We start from the raw sequence: 19173 nt of genomic DNA, 5'->3' as shown, positions 1-19173 counted from the left end.
TATAGTAACTGCATTTGGAGACTGAAGATCTTAATCAGAATCTCCACATCCTTTGTGTACAGTAGAGAAGTTGTTCTAGAATTAAATAAGGAGTATTTATCCATCAGCATTAATACCAAATTAAAATACTACCAAAAGATTTGAGCCCCACAGGATTGCTTAACCTGCAAATGATAAAGTTGAAGAGCAATGAAGAGTCTTTAATTATATAAAGTTAATTGTAGAAAGAATGATCAGTTATTTTCTGCCTGCACAGGAGACTGAGGTAGAGGAAGTGAGTTTTAATTGCAGCAAGAGCATTTGGTAATACCTAAGACTGACATCTTGATTTATGAGTGAGCAAATATTGAGATATAGTACCAAAGGATGGTGCAATTTGCTGCCTCTAGAAATCTCCAAAAAGCAACTACTGGTCTTTAGTGGTTAAGTCTATATCCATCCAGAGGTTGGCTTTTAGAGAAGTAGCACTGTAGAAGCTTTATTCCCAAATACAATTTCAAGTAGTATGCTGTAAAATGGAATTTCTTCTTTATTTATTTTTTATTGAAGTACAGTCAGTTATAATGTGTCAATTTCTGGCATACAGCACAATATACCAGTCATGCATATATACATACATATACTCATTTTCATATTCTTTTTAATTAAAAGTTATTACAAGATATTGAATATAGTTCCCTGTGCTATGCAGAAGAAATTTGTTTTTTAATCTATTTTTATATATAGTGGCTAACATTTGTAAATCTTAAACTCCCAAATTTATCCCTTCTCATGCACTTTCTCTATAACCATAAAATTGTTTACAAGCCTGTTTCTGTTTTGTAGATGAGTTCATAGTGTCCTTTTTTTTTTTTAAGATTTCACATATGAGCGATACCATATGGTATTTTTCTTTCTCTTTCTGGCTTACCGCATTTAGAATGACAATCTCCAGATCCATTCATGTTGCTGCAAATGGCATTATTTTATTCTTTTTTATGGCTGAGTAGTATTCCATTGTATAAATATTACCACAACTTCTTTATCCAGTCATCTGTCAATGGACATTTAGGTTGCTTCCATGTCTTGACTATTGTAAATAGTGCTGCATATATCTTTTTGAATTAGAGTTCCCTCCAGATATATACCCAGAGGTGGGATTGCTGGATCATATGGTAGGTCTATTTTTAGTCTTTTGAAGAATCTCCATACTGTTTTCCATAATGGCTGCACCAAACTACATTCCCACCAGCAGCGTAGGTGGGTTTGGAATTTCTTTATACAGTGGTTTAAATTTAAATTCTGAACCCCCAAACATTTTGTAAAAAAGCCTCCCACTCTTTCAGAGCCTCTAGAAAGAATCTCGCTTGGCAGATCACATGGAGTGAGGGGGAAAGATCATAGCTATGGAGAAGTTTCAAGTGTGCTTAGAAAGCTGTTGGCCTATTTCTGAAGTATATTTATACATTTTAATATCTGAAAAATATTTTCTGTGTCTTTGTTTAATCCTTTTTTTCATAGCTTACTCCTGTGGAATTTTCCTTCAAGATGCATTATGTTGATACCTGTGTCATTAGAAATCTGTAACGTGGGTGGATAGATTTACAGACTAAACCTTTGCAGAGACTTGGGGGTGGGGAATCTAAAAGAAGATGAAGATGGGGGGCTGGGTAGGAGTGTGTGTACAGGGATGAGTTGGAATGAGATGGATTGTAAACTAAGAAGCCTGGAAGCCAATTTTACACTGGTACTTTATGCTACCAACCAAGGATGATATAAATTCTCCCTATAATTTTCTCATTCCTTTCTACTTCCCAGTAGAAACATGAGAAAATTTAATTTACCCAGTTCTATGTCCTGGGATGTATAACACCCTTGCCATATCTTTTTCTTTTTCTTTAGGTAGGAACATTCTGTCAACACAAGGAAACAGTGACTGCTGCCCTATTTCTAAGCACCCTCTTTGGTGCCTTTTTAGATGTAATGCTTGGCAGTGTCTGGTACACAGCAAGCACTCAATAAGTATATACTGAATGACCTGTTTAGTGCCATTAAATCTTTTTAACTTGCAGGGTTGTATCCTGTTCTCTGCTCTTTGAGAGTAAATAAGATTAAATTTTTTATTTATATTTAGAAGTAAGAAATTTTTAAGTTTTAGTTATTTCCACCTAGAATGCGAACTTGGGCCAAAGTATAAGAGTAATAGCAGCAAATGCGACATCCTGATGACTTTACAGTAAGCTTTGCTAACTACCCATTATGAGCATTATCCAAAAAGAGGTGGTTAGAAATTGCTAAAGTATGAAATAAGTGTACAGATCAGCAATGTGTGTGGTCTTTTATTTCTTTTTTCTTGTCTATCCTACCTACTTTCCCCACACACAAGACAATAAAGCAATTTTGGAGAACATGTCAGAGATGTAAAAATTTCTATGTCATGCCCAAAGTGTTTAGCCAAGAAACCAGGCAACAATTATACACTAAACTGTTGCCCGCATTCAATATTAGCTCCCATCTGTATCCATCTAAATCCTAGGCCACCCACTGAAAGAGAGCAAAGAGGGTACTGTTTCCTAGTCAGAAGTTGCCAGTTATTGGCTAGACCTAACAATAAGGCATTTTACTTGCATCAGAAGGTAACCAAACAGGGTTAACTGGAAAAATATATTAAATAATATCTGTGAAACAGACTCCAAATGAATGAGTAGTCTGAAAAAATGAATGGTGTTTCCAAATACTTGAGGAAGAGAAAGACCTCATTCTTTCCTGTTGCCAACACCCTGTTGTTAATGAATCAGGAAGTTTTCCGAAACAAATTGTGAATTTAAATTATGACATATCCTTCCATTTGTTCATAGTATGATTTTTAAATTACATTTGAAGATTATACAACTTTTATATCACAACAGTAGCAATTATTTTAAATAAGATATTTTTAAAAACAGGGTTATCTCACATTACAGATAATTATCTACAGAGTTGATAAATCAATCTTCCAAGTAGTTCTAAAAGTCATCAGGCTCACAAGAATGCAGTTTAACCAAAGCATGCATTGTCTTGTTCATGTTTATCAATAATTTCCCTCTGGGTTTTCCTTTGAAAGTTGCATGGAAGGCAGTTCTTTACTATGTTGTCTCCTGTTTCTCCTGTTCTGCATGTTGCTCAGAGGAGAGTGTTGATAAGAAATAGTGATGCACATAGAATTGTTGTATTTCACTCATGTGCCAAAGTACATCTGTAGACCCCCCTTAATTATAAAGAGAGAGGAGTCATTTCCTATAGTGAGTAGCCCAGGAATAACCATAAAGAAAAACTCTGTAGTTTCTCAGGGTTTCTAATAAACGTAGATCGTTATGTAATCATAATTTGGAAATACAAAAAAAGAAAAAACCTCATTAAGAAATTACATTATCTCTTACTAAACTCATAAGATAGAATAAACATTATTCTGCTTTTCTAAGGTAATATACACATAGATGATGAGGTTACTTATTCTTGTTGACTTTGAAATCCTCATAGGGAAGAGCTGTGACATAGAAAAGTATTCAGTTTCATCCTGTTTTTCCTTCTTCTTTCAAACATATTAGAGATTCCCTGTCATGCATTCCATTAAATGTCTTTTGATAGTTTTCCAAACATCTCTGCCTCTGGTCTAGCTAACTAAATTTCCTGCCTGTGCTACCACTGGGAAGGAAAGGATAAAGAACTTCTGTTCCCTAACTTAGTTTTAGGGAATTTAAGGATTTCACACCCACCACCCTAACTAAGTATTAAAGAGAAGAACCTCAGGACTATTCTTTGGATGAGGATTAAATATTGGGTAATTATGTCATTAAAATGGGTAATATATTTAGAAAAAAGACCACAGGAAAAAATGAGGCATTTTAATGTTAAGTTCTGGTACCATTTTGAGCTTTTAAAATTTTATTTCAATAAGGATGCATGCCTTAAAAAAAAAAAGCTAACAAGTACCAAAATGCCCATAATGCATAGTAGTGCTCTCCCACTCTGACCCTCTTTACTCCAACCCTGTACCCCAGCGGCAACCAGTTTTCTTCTGACAGTTGCCTCAATTATATCTGATAGTTACTTCTAAATGCTTTCTTTCTTTTTTTTTTTTTTTTTTTTTTTTTTTTTTTTACTATTTCTTTGCTTTCTGGATTTTAGGCATATTATGTTTTGACTTCCTGTTATAATAGATGTACACTTTGCTCACTTACACCACCAGCCTTCTTTCCTCCATTGTATTAGCTTCCTAAACTTCGAGCTGTATTTCCCAGCTATTTCCTTATCATGACGCAGAAAGAAGATAATATATGTACGGCATCCTGGGGGTAACCTGGAGGGAATTCATAGACATCTATATTGGACGTGGTGAAAAATTGCTTTTTAAATATATATAAAATTATGAAAATAAAAATAAATGCAAAGTAATAAAGGAAATATTAAATATCAAATTTGTATAAAACTCTGAGATAAGGTCTTTTCACATTTTTGAATGAGAAATTTGAATTTGCCTGCATGAACATATCATTTTGATTCAGGTTATAGTCTTGAAATAGCTATACGTAGTTTCTGATCAAGACTTTCGACTGATAATCTCTTCAAATTCTTGATATCAAGCTGTATAATTGCCCCCCAAAATATCCAGTTTTTAATCCCTGGGACCTGTAAGTGTTACCCTGTATGATAACAGAGACTTTAAGCATTTTCAAATGGAGAGATTACCCTGGTTTATTTGGGTAGGCCCTAAATGTAATCACAGGTGTCCTTATTAAATGTAGGCAGAGGGAGATTTGAAGACACAAGAAAAAAGTGTTGTGATGATGGAAACAGAGGGAGAAAAGCTGACATGATTCAAGGCTATGAACTAAAGTATGAAGACGGCCTCCAGAAGCTGGAAAAGCCAAGGAAATGATTGTCCCCTAGAGCCTCCAAAGCTAGTGCAGCCCTGCTAACACTGATTTCGGCTCAGAGAAATCCATTTCAGACTTTGGGCTTCCAGAATTGTAAGAAAATAAATATATTGTTATAAACCATCCAGTTTGTGGTCATTTGTTTCCTCAGCAATAGGAAACAAGTACAGTCACCATTCATGAGAAACACTGCACAAATTAGTGATAAAAAAGAAAAAAGAATCATTGAAATCATTTCTTTTGCAACCATTCAGAAAAGTAGAATGGCTGAAATTCTGTTCGAAGACTGTAACAGCCCTTTTTATTGATGAACACAATGACGAAACTTGATGTGATAAGGCAAATGGATTTTAAATCCAACTGAACTTTTTTCTAGCAAGTATTTGAAAATAATGATGAAGCTTTCATTTGTAAAACACACATGCATTGTTGGATCAGTCAGACCAAAACAACTTTGGATGCCATTGAAAGGTCATGTCAGCTGCAAACAATCAGAAGTATCTGATGTCTGTGAAGTCAGAGTTTCAGAGCCATCAGAGTTGCTCTGTCCAGGAGCTCTATGCTGGCTGCAATGTGCTGAGCATAGCCAAGGACGTATTCTACCATCTGGACATCTACTTCAGCAGCCAACTGCTGAGCATACTACTACTCACCTTGGATAAGAAGCCTGGGGAACTACTGGACATGTTTCATCATCCACTTCACCTGTGGAGGAGGCTCTGCTCTTCTTGTGCCATCCTCTGATAAAGCCTGCAAGAAGCTGGAGGCAACCAACCCCGGGGTCCCAACTGCCTGCCCCAGGCCTGAAAGGCTTAATGACATGGTTCACAGCTATAGGCCATCCAAAGCATAGAATTAGAAAATTCTGGTCTATATTACCACTCCCACCACTGCTGGGCAGCACACCAAGAAAATGAAAATTTGAAGCAGAGAGCTGTGCTGGGAGAAAGAGGCCATTCTCAATGATCAGTGACTTTCAAACAATTTTATAGAGAAAACGTTAGAGGTTGGCAAAGCTGCTGAAGTTCTGACTTTGCATGGATCTATATGGTAACAATTTACAACTAAGATTATTTGAATAATAGGAATACATTTATTGAAGAGTATTGTCTGAATTTGAGCATTACAGACAGATTCAGAGACGTTAAGTTGTTTGATATGTAAACCTTTCTAACACAAACCAGCATGGGATGGAGACCAGAAAAAGCCACAAATGGAATAACAGGATAATGAAAAAAAAAGGTTCCAGATAGACCAAAACTTTCCTTAAGCCATGTTAGCTTGAGGGTTTTACCAGTTTCCTAGTGAGAAGGACTAAAATAATACTACTGGTTTGAAATTTTTGTGTGTGTGTATACACACACACATATATGTGTGTTGGTATATGTCCATATATTTATTTATAATTTATATCCTTTTTTATTCCAAAAAAATTTGAGGCCAAGACATGTATGTTCTTGAGTAAGTTCATTGCTTAGTAAACTGGATATAGTATAGTTCATTCTTTTGTGGAAATTCAGTTTTGTCATTCTCATCTAATCTTTTTTGTTGTCTGTAGAAAGTCATGTTAAAGAACTCCTTCAGGTATAATTTTTTTTAATGGCTGTTTCTCAATATAATGAACTCCAATGATAACACTCTAGATTCTAGGATCCAGAGAGATTTAGGAAGTAAGCAGAATTCCTTGTATAGATAGGCGTACTAGATTATATATATTGTACAGAACAGTTGACCCTTGAACAACATGGCGGGGGGGCTAACTCCACCTGTGCAGTGGAAAATCCAGCTACTGGTATCTCTGCCTCAAAATCAAAGGAACTGATAAATAATTCATCCAAGGGCAGGAAGCTGAAACAGTTTAGATAGGATCAGGACTGAAACACTAGTTCTGAGGATTCCACCTATTGTGATCTCTAACTAGACACTTTTCCCCACACTTAGTTAGAGATCTGTAAAATGAAGATACAGGTACTGTATTTATTGAAGAAAAATCACCTATAAGTGGGTCCCACAATTCAAACCCATGTTGTTAAAGGATCCTTGGATGAAAAAGCACTGAAGTCCCTTCAGAAGAATCCCTACAAATATGTACCATCATCCAACGTTTTTTTTGTTTGTTCATTTTAATTTATTAGTATTTTTTTCTGTTTCAGGTTCTCATGACAATATTGGTTTCTAGGGAGGCAGAAGAGTATATTGGAAAAAGCAGATTTTGGAACATAACCTCTTTTTTATTCTGAGTTGTGCCACTTAGAACCTGAAAACCCTGGGTGAATTACTTGGTTAACTCTATAAGCCTTAGTTTCCTTACCTAAAGATGAGAATAACAGCTAATATCCTGTCTTGCCTCCTACAGAGTTATCATGAAGATCATCTCACCCAGTGTTGGGACAGTATGAGTAATGATGATTTCACCTGATGATTTCCTGTATTGCCTTGCTGTAACATTAATCTTGATATTGTTATTACTTATTAAATATATGTTTTACCTCACAGACTGTAAGCTCTTTGAGAGCAAGGACCATCTCTATCTTGGATCCTCAGAACATATCACAGTCTTTGGCACATGAGAGGCACTCAAATTTGTTGAATGAATTATCAAATGAGATATTTATGAATGAGCTTTAAAAGCTATAGAATGTTTTATAGGTGTACATTAGAGTTTTCCCATTATTTCTTCAGGAAACATGTTTTGGATGGCAAATAGTCAACTTATAAACTTACTTTCAGAACACTAAAGGAGGCATTTTGAAACAAGTTTTGTTGTGATAGAGTGTTTGCAAAGATGACCACAATTCTTCCCATCCCTGTGTCCTGTTCATTTGCAATGTGACTTTGTCATTCCTCCCATTAAGAGATGGAGTCTTTTCCCTGATATTGTTGAGTCTGGATTGGTCTGGTGACTTTCTTTGATCAATGCAATGAGGCAGAAATGATGTGTGACATACAAACCGTAGCCTCAAGTAGCTTTTCAGCTTTTAGTCTCCTCTGTTGGAATGCTGCCCTTATACCACTGTATGAAGAAGCCCATTCTAAGTTACTGGAAAATGACAGCCCACATGAAGTAGAAACAAGTTTTTCCAGTTGAGGTCCCCTAGACCAACCAGCATTGTCAGACATGTGTTGGAGCCCACTGTGGGCTCTCTAGCTCAAGTCAGACTGCCTGATGAGTCATACTGGTCACATGAGTGACATAGATGAGACCAGGAGAAGAATTGCCCAGCTGAGCTATATCCAGTACTATGTATTGTTACACAGTACAAGGTAATTGATAGACCCGTAAATGTAGTGTCAAGGAAAAATTAAACCACACTCATTGACTCTGTTTAGCCCCAGAACTGGCCTTAATCTTTGCATACTGGGGTTGTGTTTTTCAGCCCACTTATTTCTTACCTCTAAACTCTTCTCCAAATTTTCAGAAGAGATTTCCTTTGATCACTTTTCTTGTTAAATCAATGTCCCTACACTTTGAGATCTGCTTTTCAGCAGATCCTTTAAGTGGACAAAGATAGGGTTAAAGTTTTAAAATATATTTTTAAACATAATTAAAATATATTGCTTCAAAGATGCACTGTGTATACAAGGATATTTCTTGCAAAGATATAACTCAAATGTACTAATAAGGAAGTAGTTAAAATATAATAAATATATTTTAAATCAGTATCAAAAGATACTGTCAGTCATTAAAAGATGGTAGTATATATAGTAACATGGAAAAATAGTCTTTAAGTGGGGAGAAAAATCAGTTTTTATAAACTTATAAAAAGATTTGCTTGCTTGTTTGTTATTTAAGACAATAAAAATACACAAAATGTTAATGGTTGCTTTTGGGTGATGAGGTTATGGACAAATTTTATCTTTTTGATTATTTTCATTTGCTACTACTTCTACTATGAACAGGTATTACTTGTGTAATAAAAATAAAAGCTATGTTTAAAATACAGACCTACCCAACAACAAAGAAAACTCATATTTCCAGCACCAGTATTAATCAACGTAGTCCTTCATTCATGAATATGGAAAATCAAGAATCATCAGCTATTTAAAGAAAAGCAGCTGCACCAAAGAGAGGAACAATGATAAAACAGAAAATTTAAACATGAAGATTAATTCAAAGAATTAAAAATACTATATACATTTAAAAGACAACAAGCTATATAAAAAAAGGCAGAGTACAAGAAATAATGCTTGGGAATTAAAAATGTGATTGCCAAAATCAAACTATTTGATAGAGGGTTGAAAGGTAAAATCCGAAAAATTCCTAACAATACAGCAAAGAGACATGGAGAATATGAGAGAAAAATTATGACATGCAGTGTATCAATTCAGAAATTTCATTATCCACCTGTGTTCATTTTATTAAACTGTTGGTACTAGTTGTGTCACAAACGTGAAACTTCTTTTTTTTTTCCTAAATACTTCCTTCAAACATGATCTGTCCAATTGCCCTTTTCTGCCTCTTGACGACATACTTTGGGCAGATTCCATAGTTTGTGGGTTACTTTTGGCTTTTAAGATTCTAGTAGTTCAGTGTAAAATGCCGATTTCATATTCTGCTTAAGTTTCACTTTCCCATTCCCCCCTTATTTTTGCTCAGGCTTTACCTGTGGATCCAGGAACCTGCAGTTGGAGAAGAAGCATGGCCTGCATTTTCACTTCTCTTTCCTCTCCTTCTAGTGGTAGTTTCTCAGGAGTTGGGAGACTGGAGCAAAAATGGGGAAGAGTGATAAATATCTCTTTAGTTGACTAAAAGAGTTCTTTTACAGTTCAGGTACAGTTTTTTGTTGGTTGTTCCTCATTCACTTCTATGTGGCAGAGATGCAAATGCTAGGTTTCTAATGCAGCATATATATGATTTGTGGGGCCAGAAGGAGTGCTTTGAGAACTTTCAGCTATGTGGTTCCCTGACCTGGGAGATCTGGTACAAACTTGACTTCTTCTAACCTACCTCAGCTCTTAAAATTGGTAATTCACCCCACAGACGCTTGCTACAAGGATCCCTTTACCTAAATTCTGCTCTCTTAAGTGAGACGTTAGCAAAATGACTTAAACCCTGCTACTTTCCAAGGAGTTATTTGGCCAATGAGAAACTCCTACTTCCTTGCCATACCAAGCGGTCTGATCACACTTCTCTGCTTCCTACTTTCCACCCTGCCGTCTCTCTTATTTCTCCTTTCCCCACTTAAAGTAGTACTGGGCAGATCAATAAGAAGGCTACCTAAAATATATCCAACAGTTGAAGTTGATGTTGCTCCTCCCTTCTTGTGAGAAGTGATTTTCAGTCTTCAGATCATTTCTGTTTTCACTATTTTTCCTCAATCTTCTAGTCATTGACACTGGGGATAAATGGGGAAGGGGTTTGGGGTTGCCAGCAGCAAACCTCTAATTATTGAAACTTTCTCTTTAAACTAAGAGATACGTAACACCTCTTTGTGCTCAGTTTGACATATCACCAACTCTGGGGCAATGGATAAATCCCACTCAAATCCTACGATTTATCAAAAAGAGGTTCCAGGAAACAGAACAGAAACAATTCAAGGGATGGAAATAAATAGTAAACGACGATGTGAAGAAAAATACATTTTCAGATGAAATGTGTTCATGAAGAACAAAACTGGATGACTTAAACCATTTTCTTTTTTAAATTCTTATGCAATTTCAGAGCACAGTTTCATTCATTTATTCATTCAACAAATATTCATTGAACACCTACATAAACCAGGCACTAGCAGGCTGTAGGCTTATAATAAACTTGATTGAGAAGTTCCTGACCTAATTAGGGGTGGCTGACTATAAACAAGTAAATAAAATAATAATTACTTAAAAATTGCAGATTGAATGAAAAGCCATGAATGAAATAAACTGAGTGCTGTGACCCAGAATAAAAGGGAGCATTAATATGGTGAAGTGGTCAAGAAAAGCCTCTCTGGGAGGTGGCATTTAGGTTGCTATCTGTGGGAGCTCAAATCCAAACCACACTATGCTCTCCAGAAGGGTACCTTTTCCTAATTCACAGAGTCCGTGTATGGGTTAACATGGAGGCTCTGAACATTTTAGCCAAAATCTGAGGGATATAAAGGAGTCAGCCATATAAAGACCTGAGGAGAAAGTGTGTCAGATAGACTGGCAAGTGCAGACGCTCTGAGATAGAAGAGCACTGTGCATTCCAGGAGACGACAGGAGGCTGGAGTGAGGAAACAAATGAGTGAACAGTGGCGAGAGGCAAGAAATGAGTGGAGAAGTAGGAAGGAATCAAGCATGCAGAGCTGGGTGTATAGATTTGGGATTTTATCCTAAATGCTTGAAAAGCCGTTTGGTCATTTAAAGTAGGGAACTGATATGATCTGGTTTACACTTTTTTAAAAGAGGATAGATCTATATTTTGAAGGTAGAAATAACAGGAATTGATGATGAATCGGATGAAGAGGGAGGAGTGATGAGGACTGAATGAAAGGGAAGACTTGAGGATGACAGTTCATCATAGTGCCAGCTATTGAGATATAAAGCCTAAGGGAGATCCAGATTTAGAGAGAGAAATTCATTTTGGAATGCTTAGTTTGAAATAACTATGAGAGAAGAGGGATGTCAAGCTGATAGTTGTGAATTTGGAGCTTAGCAAGGAAGTCTAGCCTACTGATGTAAATTTAGGAATTGTCAGCAGATAGTTTTTAAAGCACAAGAACTGATATAAGATCATATATATAGGGAGAAGACATAGAGAATAGAAAAGTAGATATAGAAACTCCAACATTTAGAGTTCACATAGAAAAAGGGAAAATGTGAAGGAGAATGAGCAAGAGTAGCCAATTATTTAAGAAAACCAGCATAATGTGTTGTATAAAGCTTAGAGAGGACAGTATCAGAAAAGGTGAATTATGAGAGTTTAATTAAACTGAGCACAGAAAAGAGAGATTAGCCAAATAGAGGTTGTCAGTTACCTTTACAAGTGTGATAGGGAGATTGAAAAAGATTGAAGTTTGCCATTTATCTTATCGGCAGCATTATTAGAAGACAGTAGAGCAATACCTATAAAGTTCTAAGGGAAAATTAATTCTAAACATAGATTTCTATAGACAGACAAAATATCTAAGGAATAGGACAAATTTGGGACTTTTTCACTTTTTTAACCTCTTATTCACCTTTCCAGGAAAAAAAAAAAACTGCTTAAGGAAATATTCTAGCAAAATGAAAAGAGAACTCAAGAAAGAAACATGGGAAACCAGTAATAGGATCTGCTCCAGGAGTGCAGTAAAAAGATATTTCAGCACAAGTATTTAGACTTCCTAAGTAATCAATAGTAATAAGAACAGGAAGTTAAAAGGATTTCAGAAGAATATCTTTAAGAAAAAGTAAATTCATTTTATGAAATGGCATGATTTAAAACCTTGATAATTTTAATAAGGTGATATATCTTTTTCCATCATTAACCAAAGAGAGACAGAATCCTTAGTAGTAAGGCAAAAAATTGTGTAAGCTGTGGTCCAAAGAGGAAACAAACTGTTGACATTATTATGAGTAATCAATGATCATATTAAAAAAAAAGAGAGAGAGAATCCATTTGACATTGACATCTAGAATATTCTCCTTCAATAAGTTTAGATGTAGTTACATGGTTTACATTTCCCTTTTTACAAGTACATTCATATATACTATTTGATTCACTAGTAAGATTTACAAACGTTTACTACTGAAAAAACTTCACTTTTCAAAATATATTTAAAGACAAAGTGCAGAAGACTTAATTATTCTAACAGTAAATATTGTCCTAAGTATTGGCAGTGTAAAAGTAGTGGTACAGCCAATGGAAGTTGGGAAATGGAGGGGAGTGAAAGAATGTAAATGTATTAATCTTACATAATGAAGGACTCGAGACGCTTTCTAAAGTGTGGGTGGACACTTTCTAAGGGTAGATCAAGAAACAGAGGTTTAGAGGTTTAAGTATATTCTTTAAAGCAGTAAAGTAACAAATAAAACTTAATGTACTATAATAAAAATTGTAAAGAGAAGTTAGGAGAAGAAAATGGAGACTAATGCAATTAAGCTAAATTCTTATTGTTTATTTACAAAGTGTGGAATCAATTTTAAAATATCAGGAATTGAACCAAAAAGTGGCAGTATATGAATATTTTTTTCAACTATGGAGGTGACTATCAAAAGTACTAAAAATAGTTTGATGTAATTACCTCAGGGCACTGTTTTTCTAACTGTGGGAATGAAATCAGTTTAGTGGCTTACAGCTTACATTAGAAGAAGAGATAAACAAAAGTATGAGTAAGTAAAATTGGTGAAACTTTTTCCAGCTCTGTGTGTGTGTGTGTGTGTGTGTGTGTGTGTAAAATGTGTTTCTTACTTGGATCCTTGTCAACAAACTGCTCTAGGAAGTAGAAGTAGGTTGTGGACAGTGGTTGGACTGCATTGTTATCTTTCATTTTTCTACTCATCTGTTTGAAGTCTTTTTAACTCACACATGAATTATTTGTATCATAACAATTTAAAATATGTATCTGTTTTTAATACATAAAAAATACAAATTCATAAGCTTCTATAACATAAAGTGGTATATTTCCTCACAGAAGCAAATATTAGGCAATTTTCTTGAGAAACAAAATGACAGGCAATTTTACCATCACTTAGCAAGAAAGGAGAGGTTGATAAGTTTTAAAGATTACTTAAGGCTCAAGGGAGGAAAGGCTGGAGCAGCGTCAAGAATTTAAAACATAAGGATTCCAAGCAATGGATTAAGTAGGAAGAAGATAAAGTAAGAGAAATGAAAATTTAAAAATATTCCCACAATGTAAACAAATGCTAAGGATGACCTTGAATCACCAAAATTTTTACCTTATTGACTCTATGTAATGTTTCATCTATCAGTGAACTTTAATTGCCTACATTTCTATGGTGACTTTCAGTTTTCCTCAACTTGTCCTTACAGCAAATCTGAGACATTTTTTGAGTATCTTCTTGCCCAGACCCTCCCTTTTCTAAATACTTCTACTCCATCATGGTGAGACTTCTGTGGCCATGGGCACTTTGTGACCTAGCACCTAACCATACCTAATTGGACCTATTAGAGGCTATTGACCCAAGCTGTACTGGTCACATTTTCTTTCCTAGGAATTTGGAATTAGAACTCAGAAATGCTGATTAATTTGTGTTGATCACTTGTGGAATGTGTGTCATTCTGGGGCAGCTATATTTGTCCCATCAGTATAGATACACAGAAGAGAATTTATCTGGCTATAAAGAAAAAACAAATAAAGCATAGAGGAGAGGCCATTATTCATTAGGTCAACAAACACTTAAGTACTTACTGTTCCAAGTACTATTCTGGGTTCTGGGGATACAGCAGTGAATAAAACTGAGTCTCTGCCCTTGTGGCATATTTTCTTGGGGGAGGGAGGAAGATGATTAACAAATATTTAAGAAAATGTCAATTAGTCATTGGTTCTATGAAGAAAAATAAAGGAGGGTAGGAAGAAAGTTTGAAGTGGGGATCAGGGAAAGCCTCTCTGAGGAAGTAATTGAGCAAAGACTTGAACCAGTTGGGAAGCAAGCCAAAAATATATCTGGAGGAATTGCTTTCCAAGCTGCAGTTCCAGAACATGCAAAAACTTTGAGTTGGGAGCATTCTTGGGAAGTTCAGGAGACATAGTGGAGAGAAGAAAAATAAATAAATAAATATACATCTAAAGATAAAGAGGAGATCTTAAAAATACCCAGAGAGAAAGGACAGATTACCCAATTGTTATATAAATAAGTTAAAGATAGCCTCTGTATTTTGGTCCCTGTGTTATTTACTTATTTAAAGGAGACTAGGATTGTTAGATCAAAGCCCGCCAGTGCCAAACTCATATTCTTACACATCTGATTGCTTTAAGTGTCCCCCAAATGGCAGATTCTAGCCACTTAGATTCTGCTTGCTTGGGATCCCCCATGAAACTCTACCTAACATCTTTTAGCTATAAGTAACACAAACCCTGTAGCTATAAAAGACCTCAAACTGCTGTTGTCCTTCAGAGCTCTCTGACCCAGAGATTCCCTACCTTGCTACTGAGGGACATATCCTTGACATGTAGCCCCCTGATTCCTCTCTCCTTGGGAGTTCCACTGCCATTTTTCCCTTGTGAGTGGTGGTCCCATTCTGCTGTCTCTGGAAAGTCTCTTACTGTGAATGACTTCCCCCTTCATGCAGTCCTGTCCAAATGCCACCCAATAAACCTTATTGTGCAATACTGCCATTTCATGATCCTGTCTTTTCCTTGATCTGTCCCCAAATCCTTGAACTCCAACACCAATTGAATAAAATTAGATTGAAACTGATTTCTCAATTGCAACATCATTCAGAAGACAATGGAATAAAATAGTCCAAGTAATAAGAGCAGATAATTGTTAGTTTAAAATTTTATATCCAGCTGAACTGTAACTTGAGAGACAAAAATTGAGAATCCCTAGTAAAGGATATACTTCTTAATTAAATAAATTATACCACAAGGAAGGAAATGAGACAATGGACAATGTGAGCAGGTAAATACTTGGGGAACATCTAAACAAGTATGAATTATATAAAATAATGTAATAATAATGACTCACATGGGAGTACAAAATTAAGATGCAGCTACAGTACTGGTAGTAATAACATGTACAATAGGAAAACTATTCTGTGCCCTTGTTTTATTCAAGATCAAGGTAGATACAGGTATCAGTTTTAGATCTTCAGTGTTCATATTAAGGATATCACTAAAGAATATTTGTAGAATGTATTACTTAAAATGCAATAGACAGAAGGGAAAGTAAATAAGGAAAAATTAGTTATAGACAGCAGAAAGAGAACAGAATTTAAGTAAAAATAAAAAATAGTTTCTTTAACTTTTAAAGAGAAACTAAGCAAGAAATAAGGTGGTGGAGATAAATCCAAATATATCAGTAAACACAACGAATATAAATGGACTAAACTCACCAATTGAAAAATAGAGATTGTCAGATTGGATGAAAAAACATATAAAATGCACCTGAATGGAATTTATATGAAACACATTTAACATAAGGATACAGAGATACTTATGTAGGTAAAAGGAAAACCTCTACAGTAAATCAAAAGAAAAAAAGGTAAAGGATTGGAGGGGAATAAGTAAAACTCTCATTATTTGCAGATGACATCATTGTATACCTAGAAAAATCCAAAAGATTCTACTGACAAATCATTACCCTGAATCAGAGAATTTGCCAAAGTGTCTGATATAAGATTTACATACAAACTTTAAATGTATTTTATATACAATTAGAAAAAAAATGTTTAAGACATAGTTTTTATAATAGCAAGAAAAAATTATAACATCCTTTAGATATTAATTATGACCTTAATAGACAAAATTATTTTGATTGAAGCATTTGGGTCATAGTAATATGTACATCTTTGGAAAATTCTAAGAAAAACAAAGACTCTTCCACCATATTTAACTCAATAAAGCCAAAGCTGAAGGGTTGAAAAGGAGCAATGATGTTAAGTCAGAAAGAGGGATTAATTTTGTTAGTCAAGTAATAAGGGTATATGGGACTGTAGAAAATAAACTTGTCTAATTATCAAGGTTTTTGGAAGCAATTTTTACAAATATGCAGTATAAACTGCTTTTAAAATTCTGGTAGTTTGTTAACTAGAGAGTCTTGCTAGGATGGGTTACAAAGAAGACAGATCGAAGAAAGCCCAAAAGTCATGAGACACAAGACATTACTTTGCATTTTTAGAAGATTTTTCATAGTAAGAGAGACCTAAAAATTGAGTAAATACCAAATGGATTTATGATGAAGAAAGTGGTCTACAGAAGTAATTCTCAAAATTAATTTTAGCATTGGAACTTTTTTCCAAATGAAATCTACAATTTCAATATTTAAATTAGATAAATGTATTTATTAGTACAGATTTATTTTAAAATTTAACTGTATAGCATTTGCTTATTAAAGAGTAGAGGAAGGATGCTAGTTTGTTGAACATGATAAAATTTTAAAATCAAGTGTTGTGGATGACAGTTCCCCAATTTTATCCTCACTAGCTGTTTTAGTTATGCAGGTGTAAGATAAATATTTGCAAGTAGTAATTTCAGGATACTTTTGAATCAAACTGACTTAGAAGCCTGAGAAAGGAGTAGTAGATTTTCAAACATTATATTTCAAGGTTTAACAACTAAGCATGTCTATTAGTGGAATTAATTATCATAAATATAAAGGTTAGAGAAGAAGGAACTAAAAGTTACAAGGATTGCATGAAATACTTATAATAGGATACAATATTGTGACACCACACTTGTTAGTCTGTTGTTTTTGTTGCATAATTGGCTATTTTGCCTCAAAAGAGAAATTGCCAAACTGATGGATCTGAACATTCAACTGTTTTTGTTTAAATTTTTTTATTGAAGTATAGTTGATTTACAATATTGTGTTTCTGGTGTATAGCAAAGTGATTCAGTTATGTATGTATACTCTTTTTCAGATTCTTTTCCATGTAGGTTACTACAAGATATTGAATATAGTTCCTTGTACCATACAGTAGGTCTTTGTCATTTGTCTGTTTTATATATAGCAGTGTGTATCTGCTAATCCCAAATTCCTAATTTATCCCTCCCCCTTCTTTCCCCTTTGGTAAGAAGTTTGTTTTCTATGTCTGTGAGTCTATTTCTGTTTTGTAAATAAGCTCATTTATATCATTTTTTTTAGATTCCACATATAAGTGATTTTGTATGATATTTGTCTTTCTCTGTCTGACTTACTTCATTTAATATGATAATCTCTAGGTCCATCCATGTTGTTGCAAATTGCATTATTTCATTGTTTTTATGACTGAGTAATATTCCATTGTATATATATACCACATCTTCCTTATCCATTCATCTTTCAGTGGACATTTAGGTTGCTTCCATGTCTTGGCTATTGTAAATAGTGCTGCTGTGAACGTTGGGGTGCATGTACCTTTCTGAATTAGACTTTTCATCTTTTCCAGTTATATGCCCAGAAGTGGGATTGCTGGATCATATGACAACTCTATTTTTAGTTTTTTAAGGAACCACTGTTCTCTATAGTGACCACAACAAATTACATTCCCACCAACAATATAGAAGGATTTCCTTTTCTCCACACCCTCTCCAGCATTTAATGTTTGTAGAATTTTTGATAGCCATTCCGACTGGTGTGAGGTGATACTTCATTGTAGTTTTGATTTGCATTTCTCTGATAATTAGCGATGTTGAACATCTTTTCACTGCCTGTTGACCATCCATATATCTTCTTTGGAGAAATATCTAATTAGGTCTTCTGCCCATTTTTTGACTGGATTTTTTTTAAAATATTGAGCTGGATGAGCTGTTTATATATTTTGGAAATTAAGCCCTTGTTGGTCACATCATTTGCAAATATTTTCTCCCATTCCCTAGGTTGTCTTTTCATTTTGCTTATGGTTTCCTTTGCTGTGCAAAAGCTTTTAAGTTTAATTAGGTCCCATTTGTTTATTTTTGTGTTTATTTCCATTACTCTGGGAGATGGATTGAAAAAAATATTGCTGCGATTTATGTCAAAGAGTGTTCTGCCTATATTTTACTCTAGTAGTTTTAGAGTATCCCGTCTTATATTTAGGTCTTTAATCCATTTTAAGTTTATTTTTGTATGTGGTGTTAGAGAGTTTTCTAATTTCATTCTTTTACATATAGCTGTCCAGTTTTCCCAGCACCACTTTTCTCCACTGTATATTCTTGCCTCTTCCTATGGCTACAGATTAATTGACCATAAGTGTGTGGGTATATTTCTGGGCTCTCTGTCCTGTTCCATTGATCTATGTGTCTAGATCAATACTAGACCAATACTAGATCAATACTAGACCAGTACTATACTGTTTTGATTACTGTAGCTTTGTAATATAGTCTGAAGTCAGGGACTGTGATTCCTCCAGTGCTGTTCTTTCTCAAGATTGTTTTAGTTATTCAGGGTCTTTTGTGTTTCCATACAAACTTAAATGTTTTTTGTTCTAATTCTGTGAAAAATTTCATTGGTATTTTGATAAGGATTGCATTGAATCTGTATATTGCCTTGGGTAGTATGATCATTTCAACAATATTGATTCTTCCAATCCAAGAACATTGGTATATCTTTCCATCTGTTGTTGACTTCAATTTCTTTCATCAGCATCTTACAGTTTTTGGAGTACAGGTCTTTTGCCTCCTTAGGTAGGTTTATTCCTAGGTATTTTATTCTTTCTGATGTGAGATAAATGGGATTGTTTCTTTAATTTCTTTTT

Source organism: Camelus bactrianus, chromosome 15, assembly GCF_048773025.1.
Source record: "Camelus bactrianus isolate YW-2024 breed Bactrian camel chromosome 15, ASM4877302v1, whole genome shotgun sequence".
NCBI lineage: Eukaryota > Metazoa > Chordata > Mammalia > Artiodactyla > Camelidae > Camelus > Camelus bactrianus.
Note: the sequence above shows the minus strand (reverse complement) of the source record.